The sequence below is a fragment of the Solanum pennellii genome, chromosome 6 (genome assembly GCF_001406875.1).
Source record: "Solanum pennellii chromosome 6, SPENNV200".
Lineage (NCBI taxonomy): Eukaryota > Viridiplantae > Streptophyta > Magnoliopsida > Solanales > Solanaceae > Solanum > Solanum pennellii.
Window position 1 is genome coordinate 24,350,258 of NC_028642.1, and position 9,398 is coordinate 24,359,655.

General features: G+C 33.9%; 2 pseudogenes; both read right to left on the minus strand.

The window, feature by feature from the left end:
- Positions 1–249: 249 nt before the first annotated feature.
- LOC107021883 lies at positions 250–1,863 on the minus strand (annotated as a pseudogene).
- Positions 1,864–6,690: 4,827 nt separating this feature from the next.
- LOC114077613 overlaps positions 6,691–9,398 on the minus strand; it is a 30,365-nt pseudogene continuing 27,657 nt past the window's right edge.

Below are 9,398 nucleotides of genomic sequence, written 5' to 3' on the forward strand. Positions count from 1 at the left end.
ACTCAATTACTTTAAGTGTGTAAGTGTTCACCATATGCACAAGTGTATTATTCCTCTCCATTGTTTCAATCTCTTGCTACAAATTCTATAATGCAAGAACCTAAAAATCAGTTGATTTGTCTGCCATAATCAATAAAATAACAAAACTCTAAATGATTACATAATTATACAATCAACTTCATCTGAATTGTTTTATAATGATCATCAACAATTAACGTATATATTAAAACATCCCAAAGAAATTGAATATCACGATAGATTCTGGAACATTTCTTTATATACTACATTTATAGCCGCATTAGTTAACTGTCCATCATCATTGTAACAAAGTATTTTTAAACCCTTTCTGCTTGTTACTCTAGAAACAGCTATATAAAGTTGTCCTTGTGTAAACACCGATTTTTTTAAAAGTAATCCAACATGAGATAAAGACTGTCCTTGGATCTTGTTGATTGTCATGGCAAATGATACATTTATAGGAAATTGTCTTCTTTGAAACTTAAATGGGATTCTAGCATCTGAAGGTGTTAAAGTCATTCTTGGAATAAATACCTTCAGTCCAGCAATCTGTCCAGATAAAACTTTTGCTTCAATTACTTGATTTCCAAGTTTAGGAACAATCAACCTAGTTCCATTACATAATCCTGCTGACTGATCAATATTTCTTAGTAACATCACTGGAACTCCAATTTTTAAATTGATTGAATGAGGAACTGCACAATATTTAATAGTATTCAAAAGTTCTGGTCTGTGTACATGTTTTAAAGCTGAATAAGTATGATCAGACTTGCATATTTTGTCAGAACTCAAATATGATTTCTCAGGATTATGATTCAAGGAGATCATATATTGATTGAATGATTCCACCATATCAAGAGTTGGAGCTAGAATGACTCTTTGTTGTAGGTATCCTACATCATTGCAATTATTACTAAAATGTGGATACGTATTTTCCACAAGAGCTGCAATTGGATCAGTATACTCAGTTATCAGAAGATCCTTTGGTATTACAACTTTATCAATACCATCAAATGAATTACCAATGTTACCATCCCCAACTGCCAGTATCCAATCAGATAACTCTTTCAACTCCATTTGATCAGTATCATTGTCACTGTTTTGCAACCTCATATTATTTATCAATGTTAATAATTCACAATGGGCCCATAAATATGAAGAGTTGATAGTTGCATTACAATATCTTGCCTGCTACCTTTTGGAATCACTGATAGAATTTGTCTGAAGTCACCTCGAAGAACAACTGTTTTACCACCAAATGGTAAGTCTGACTTAGATGTGTCTATGTAGCTAATAATATCTCTTAAGGTCTTATCAAGAGCTTCAAAACAATGTCTATGTATCATTGGGGCCTCATCCAAAATAATCAACTTAGTCTTGATTATAAAGTATGCTAAAGGAGTATCTTGTTTTAAATTGCATGTTGAATCTTCAGTTATATTTAGCGGGATAAAAAATCTAGAATGTGTTGTTCGTCCACCTGGTAATAAAAGAGATGAAATATCGCTAGATGCAACTGTTAAAACAACATCTCTTCTGGATCGTATGACAGCTGATAGAGTCTTCCAAATATAAGTTTTCCCTTTTCCTCCAAATCCATATAAAAAGAAAAATCCACCCATATTTTCATTAACTGCTGACATAATTTTTTATACACTGCTTTCTGCTAATCAGTTAGATTTAATATCAATTGTTGATGTTCATAAGCTAAAGCTCGTTTATTGTAACGCATTTCATCACAAATTAATCCATTGGTGATGTCAACATAATTCTCAGCGTATACAGGTATTGACATTGTAGGAAAATCTGAAAAACTTCTACCACAACTTATTAAAAAACTTACAATCTTTTGCAAGCAACAATTGTGCAGTAAATCAGAATAGAAGCAGCATGAAGAAGAGAGGAAGAAGAAGAGATGAAGATGCAGAAGAAGAAGAAGAATCCAGAACAGAGAGAATCAGAGTTGTATTAGTATAAGAATGTAATACATGCCTTATTTACATCAATGTATATATAACACAATAACTAATACTATAACTACTTTAACTAACTCTTAACTAATTAGTCATCTAGTTTGTTACTAATTACATATATGCCACATTGTTCAAGTGATACCTTCTTCAATACTTCCCCTCAAGTTTGAAGGTATGAACAAGTTCATTACACCAAACTTGGATAACAAATATTCATGTTGAGATTTTCCTAAACCTTTAGTTAACATAACAGCTTCCTGTTCCTTTGTATGTAGATACTTTGTTTCAACTAATCCTTGTTGATTTTTCTCACGTATGAAATGACAATCCAACTCAATGTGTTTTGTTCTTTCATGTAATACTGGATTGGCAGCAATTTGTATTGCCGACTTACTGTCACTGTAAACACTGACTGGAGTTTGAATCTTAGCTCCAAGTTCTTTAAACAGCTTAACTATCCATGTAGTCTCAGCTAATGAATTGGCCATACTTCTATACTCAGCTTCAGCTGAGCTTCTAGATACTGTGGCCTGTTTCTTTGATTTCCAAGAGATCATTGATTCTCCCATCTTTACCATAAAACCTGAAACTGACCTTCTTGTGTGTAAACAAGCTCCCCAATCTGCATCACAGTAAACCTTTAACTGTTTGGAGCTTTTGCTAGATAACAATACTCCTTGTCCTGCTTGACTCTTTATGTATCTCACAACTCTGAGTGCAGCATTTAAATGAGATTGCTTTGGTTGATGAAGAAATTGACTCAGTGTTTGAGTAGCAAATGCAATATCTGGTCTTGTAACATTAAGATACAATAACTTGCCTACTAGTCTTCTGTATATAGTTGCATCTTCCAGTAGCTTGTCTTCTTCTCCTTGTCCATTCATATCATCATATTCCTTAGTTGTTAATCTAACATATGGATCCAGTGGTGTAGAAACTGGTTTGGCAGCACCAAGTCCTACTTCAGAAATTATTTCTAAAGTATATTTTCTTTGATGCATCACAATACCTTCTTGTGATCTGGCAAATTCAATCCCAAGGAAGTATCTTAGATCTCCTAAATCTTTCATCTTGAAAGTATTCAACAATATTCCTTTTGTATCCTTTATCAAACTCAGATCATTCCCAGTAATCATCATATCATCTACATATACTAAGATTACCACCAAGGATTTGTCAGTCCTTTTTATAAACACTGAGTAATCTAGATGACTTTGTACAAAATCAAGATTGAGTAGTGCCTTAGTGAGTTTTACATTCCACTGTCTAGGTGCCTGTTTCAAACCATATAAGGATTTAATGAGCTTACATACTGGTTTTCCCCCCTGCACATTAAAATCCTTGGGAGTTTGAAAGCCTTGAGGAAGAGTCATGTAAACTTCTTCTAACATATCACCTTGTAGAAATGCATTTGAAACATCCATTTGATGAACATGCCATTTCTCAGTAGCAGCAAGTGCTAATACACTTCTGACAGTAACCATCTTTACTACTGGAGAAAAGGTTTCTTGATAATCAATTCCTTCTCTTTGATTGAAGCCTTTTGCAACTAATCGACCTTTAAATCTATCTACTTCTCCTGAGGCTAAATACTTGATTTTAAACACCCATTTGCACCCAATAGCCTTCTTGCCTGGTGGTAATGGAACAATAGTCCAAGTGTTGTTAGCATCCAAGGCTGAAATTTCAGATGTCATAGCATCTACCCATCTCTGATCAGAGCATGCTTCTTCAAATGTTGATGGTTCAACATCATTACCAAAATTAGATAAGAATGCCTGATATGATGTATGTAGATGATCATAAGCAACATATTTGTCAATAGAGTAAGTTGGCTTATTACCAGACTTGAGATTTGCAACTGCTACATAATCTTTCATCCATAAAGGAGCTTTACTACTTCTTGTGGACCTTCTTTGTTCAGGAATGGAACCATCTACTGTGGATGTACCAGTGTCAACCTCAGTTAGAGGTAAATTTGTAGGATCAGAAGCAATATCTGATGAGAAAGTAGTAGGAAATAATTGCCAAGCTGTAGAAGTTGGTATTGCAAAAGGAAATGTTGATTCTCTGAACAAGACATCTCTGCTAAGAAAAAAATACTTGTTCTTCAGATCATAAAGTATATATCCTTTTGTATTTTCACTATACCCCATATGAACAGCAGCTACACTTCTTGGTTGAAACTTATCCTGAATATACATATTCTTGGCAAAACACAAGCAACCTAATACTCTTAAATGTTGAAGTGAAGGTTGTTTCTTGTGGAACATTTCATAAGGTGATTTACCTTGTAACACTGGTGTAGGAAGCCTATTAATAATATATGCAGCACTCAGTATACAATGCCCCCAAAATTTGATTGGAATGTGACCTTGAAACTTTATTGCTCTAGCTATCTCCAAGATATGTTTATGTTTTCTTTCAGCTATGCCATTCTGCTGAGGTGTATGTATACAAGTTCTTTGGTGAACAATCCCTCTACTGACAAAAAGCTTGTTACATTCAGCATTTACAAATTCTGAACCATTATCAGTTCTAATAATCTGGACTTTGGACTGAAACTGAGTTTGAACTAGAACAAAGAAGTTTTGTAGCACAACACAAACATCACTTTTCAACTTGATTAGAAAGAGCCACAACATTCTTGTACAATCATCAACAATTGTTACAAAGAATCTATTCCCATCATGTGCAGTAGTATTAAATGGCCCCCATACATCAATATGTAACAGCTGGAAAGCCTGAGTAGACATTGAAGTACTATGAACAAATGGTAGTGTATGTTGTTTAGCTAGTGGACAAATTGTACAAGTGTGTACTTCCTTGGAACACTGAGTGACAGGAAAGTGAAAGACTTGTGTTAAGACACTAGATGAGGTGTGGCCTAGCCTTTGATGCCATAGTAGAACTCTTGAATCAGATATAGATGGAGGTATGGATGGAAGACTTTGAGTTTGTGTTTCTTTATTCTGTTCTGCTTTGAAACACTGCTCATGTTTGCCTCTACTGACCTTGTGAATAGGTAAATGATAGAGACCTGCACTTTCTCTACCAATCCCCCTCACCTGCCCATTGTAGAGGTCCTGAAATATAACAAAGTCAGGAAAGAAAGAGACAACACAGTTTAGATCTCTTGTAAGCTTTGAGACTGACAACAGATTAAACTTGAAATCAGGAATTAATAGAACATTCTCTATTGTGTCTTGTGAAGTCAAATGACAAGATCCTGTATGAGTAACCTTGACATTATCTCCATTTGGCAAATATACTCTTCTAGGCTTATCTGATAAAACTTGCTGTTGGTAATCAAGTACAGTAGGCAAAGATGTCATATGATTAGTAGCACCTGAATCTATGATCCACCCCTGTTGTTTATTCCCAACTATAAGTGCAATATCATTACCTATTGAAGATGAATAATCTTGGACTAGATTAGCATTTGCAGCACTGTTAGACTGTGAGCCTGACCCTTCTGTTCCTCCCTTAGCATTTGTATGCCCAAGCATTTGTAGTATCTGACTGTATTGATCCTGAATGACACTCATTCCTCTATTATAGTCATTATGATTTACTCTTCCATTGTAGCTTTGGCTATAAGAATTGTTGCTTGAATTTTCTTCTCTATTAGAATTAAACTCTTCTTGATCATTACTGATAGCATTATGAGCTGTATGAAGCTGTCTTTTATCATTATGATTTCTCCCTCTCCCATATGATGGTCCTTTCTTCCTTCTTTCAAGTCCAGGAGGATATCCATGAAGCTGAAAACACACAGCTCGAGTATGTCCTGTTCTATTACAATAGTCACAATACACACTTGGATCATAGCTAGGAACATTAGGAGTTTTATGTTTAGGTACAGATGGATTTCGAGCAGTAAACATTGCATGCGATTCTACTTGTTCACTACTAACAGATTGTGTAATCTTACGCTGACTCTCTCTCTCAATCAACATAGAATATGCCTTTTTAAGAGAAGCAAGAGGCATCATCATAAGAATCTGGCCTCTTGCTTGATCATATGACTCATTAAGACCCATGAGAAACTGCAACAATTTTTGATTATGCATAAACGTACTGAGATCTCTTGAACCAGGACAACCACAACTAGATATAGGAACCAAACTATCATACTCTACCCATAGCTCTCTCAATCGAGAAAAATATACTGAAATTCTACTCATACCTTGACTGATAGTTGCAATTTCTTTGTGTAATTGGTAAATTCGACTTCCATCCACTTTATCATACCTTTCACTCAATTCCTTCCACACTTCTGCTGCAATTGTTGAGTAAACAATTCCACTAAGTAATTCTTTTGATACACAGTTCATTATCCATGACAGAACAATGGCATTACATCGTTCCCACAAATTCTTCAAGTTTTCTCCATATGCTTCCTTCTTGCAAGATCCATCAATGAATCCTAACTTATTTCTTCCCAAAATGGCTATTCTCATAGCTCTGCTCCACACCGAAAAGTTTTCAGATCCAGATAGCTGAATCGAGACTAGCATAACACCTGAATTATCGATGTTATTCAAGAACAATGGGTGATTATGACTTATTTTTTCTGGTAATTCATTATCAACAACTTCCATTGTTGCTTCAACTTTTCCAGATCGAGTTTAAGCAATTTTGATCCTAACTACTGCGATTGCTCTGATACCATGTGCAGTAAATCAGAATAGAAGCAGCATGAAGAAGAGGGGAAGAAGAAGAGATGAAGATGCAGAAGAAGAAGAAGAATCCAGAACAGAGAGAATCGGAGTTGTATTAGTATAAGAATGTAATACATGCCTTATTTACATTAATGTATATATATACACAATAACTAATACTATAACTACTTTAACTAACTCTTAACTAATTAGTCATCTAGTTTGTTACTAATTACATATATGCCGCATTGTTCAAGTGATACCTTCTTCAATAACAATTCTTTAAATCAACATCTGATAGATACGCTTCTGAAAATATAATATAAATATATTAAAAAGTAATATTTAAAATATATGTAATTAATTAATTAATCAAACAAAAATAATATAGACTGCATGATAAAATAATATTAAGTTAAATTTAAACATTATTGAATACCTGGATTGTCTAATACTCTTCTTTCTTCATGAAGAATATCTTCAGATAGTAAATGCCATGTTGATTGCCAAACAATCTCCGGACGTGACATTGAATTTGATATAAGTAGCATAGCAAATAATTTCCTTAAATATGATGGCGTTCCCCAATGACTTGCTTCTACTATAGCATCAACATATTCTTTGTCATCATCTGATAATCCTAAAGCATAAAATGCATCTCTAAAAGTCTCGTGATCTCTATTATATATTCTTCTAAGATCCTCATATGAAGTGGGACCTCTAACAATATTCAATAACAATCTAAGATAATAATTCTCGCCAGATCCCGGTGGAACAAAGAAAATTCTTCCAATTGAAAATGTAGAATTTTTTCTTTTATCCCATCTCTTAGATTGTTGTTTCCAGACAAACTTTAAAGGAAATTCTGCATAGGTTAATCTCTTGCTTCAGGAAATTCCTTGTTTTTTTCAAATCAACTTAAAAACTTTGATTCCCCTATAGTTGGTTTATTGATGACAACATCAATTGGATCATCATCTGAAAATATGATATTCTGATTGCCTGGTAAATGGAAAGACAACCTTTCTACAGAAGGTTCTTTATGGTGGATTGGAAATTTAAAGATTCTCCAAGCTGCTTCACATGGTGATATATACCGACAATCACAGTATAAATTTATTTCATCAATCCCTCTTGAATCTAAAGTATTCACATTATCACAAAAAACAGTTGTAACACGGTCATGACCTTTATTTAGATACTTAAATAAGTATTTAATTGACCTTTATTGACTGCACCATTCGACATTAATATGAGCCCCATATTGCATCAACAATAATCTATTGTGTGGTACAACATATCTATTATCCAAATCAATACCTGATCTCTTTGTAGTTCTGCCATCATCTCTTCTTCTATATACAAAATATCCATCCTCGTTAATTGAAGTCGAAAAAATAAACCTTTTGGAAAATGTTTTGAACATTTTTCATTTTGCATACAAGGAGATGATTTTCTAACTGAATCACATGGGCCAGAATCACATGGGCCATGCATCATAAAGTTTGTAACAGCCACATAATAATCTGGATCAGGTAATTTATTTGGTAATTTAGCTGAAATAACACCATCAATATCATCAATATTCGGAGATTTGTTCTGTAGAAATAGCAAAATATAGGCATGAGTCAATTCACACTTTTGAAATTCAATTGTATAAATCACTGTATAAAAGGATAAATATGATATAATATGATTATTACTGGTTCAGAAATAAAACAAACAATTATTATGGTATAATAATAAGGCAATGTATATCTGCTTTTACTTGTCCAAAAATTTTGTTATCACGCAAATCCTTTATTAGGTGATCTAATTTGACTTTAAAGACACGTGATAATGTCTGACCGATCTTCTGGAGCCTATCCCCTACTCTTCACAAATCTAGTGATCTCAGGCCATTTAGGATTGCAAGTAAATGAAATAAATAGATCAGGATATCCGATCTATTACCATATTGCCATTGTGTCTTGATAATTTTGCAACATGTAACGTGTACCTCCAGTGAAAGAAGAATATAATATTACTCATTGTCCTTGAGAAGAAGGTTGAGTGTCTCCCTGTAAAACAGCTTCTTGTAATCCCTAGAAGTCAACTCTCAAATGTGTTTGATGGAGCCTATAAAAGAGCAATCGAGAAGATTCTATCATTGTATATCCATCAACGAAGAAATGTTGAAATAATATTTTAGCTGATATAATTGTTGGTACTTCATTCTGGCTTTCTTGAATTTTGTATGAAAAATATTCAAGAGAGCTGACATATTTCCTTCGATTTGATGATTCATCAATTCCATTTAAAGGAATATCTTCTCTATATCCATCTTCACCAAATGAAAAAAGTAATGGATATTGCAAACCTAATGCGAATTCACTTATTGTCTTAAGTTGTCCACAATGACTTTCAATTATTACATCTCTGTCTGAACTGTTTGGTTCAAAGTCACCAACCACCAAAGTGTCACGACCCAAAAAAAAAAAATGGGTGTGATGGCACTCGTCTTATCCCACCAAGACAAGTCAGCCTAAAACCCAATATCTAACAAAGTGCGGAAGTAAATGACAATCCAACAACAATTCCTATTATGAAACCAAGTCATATTAATCCAATCCCCAAAATCAGGTTGTCACGTGCCCAAGCTTCTAATGTAAATATTAGAATTGAAATAAAATAGAAGTCTAAATGAAGTTGTCTTTCAAGTAAAAACAAAGTCATAAACTGGAGTAGGAAAGTTCGCTGAGAT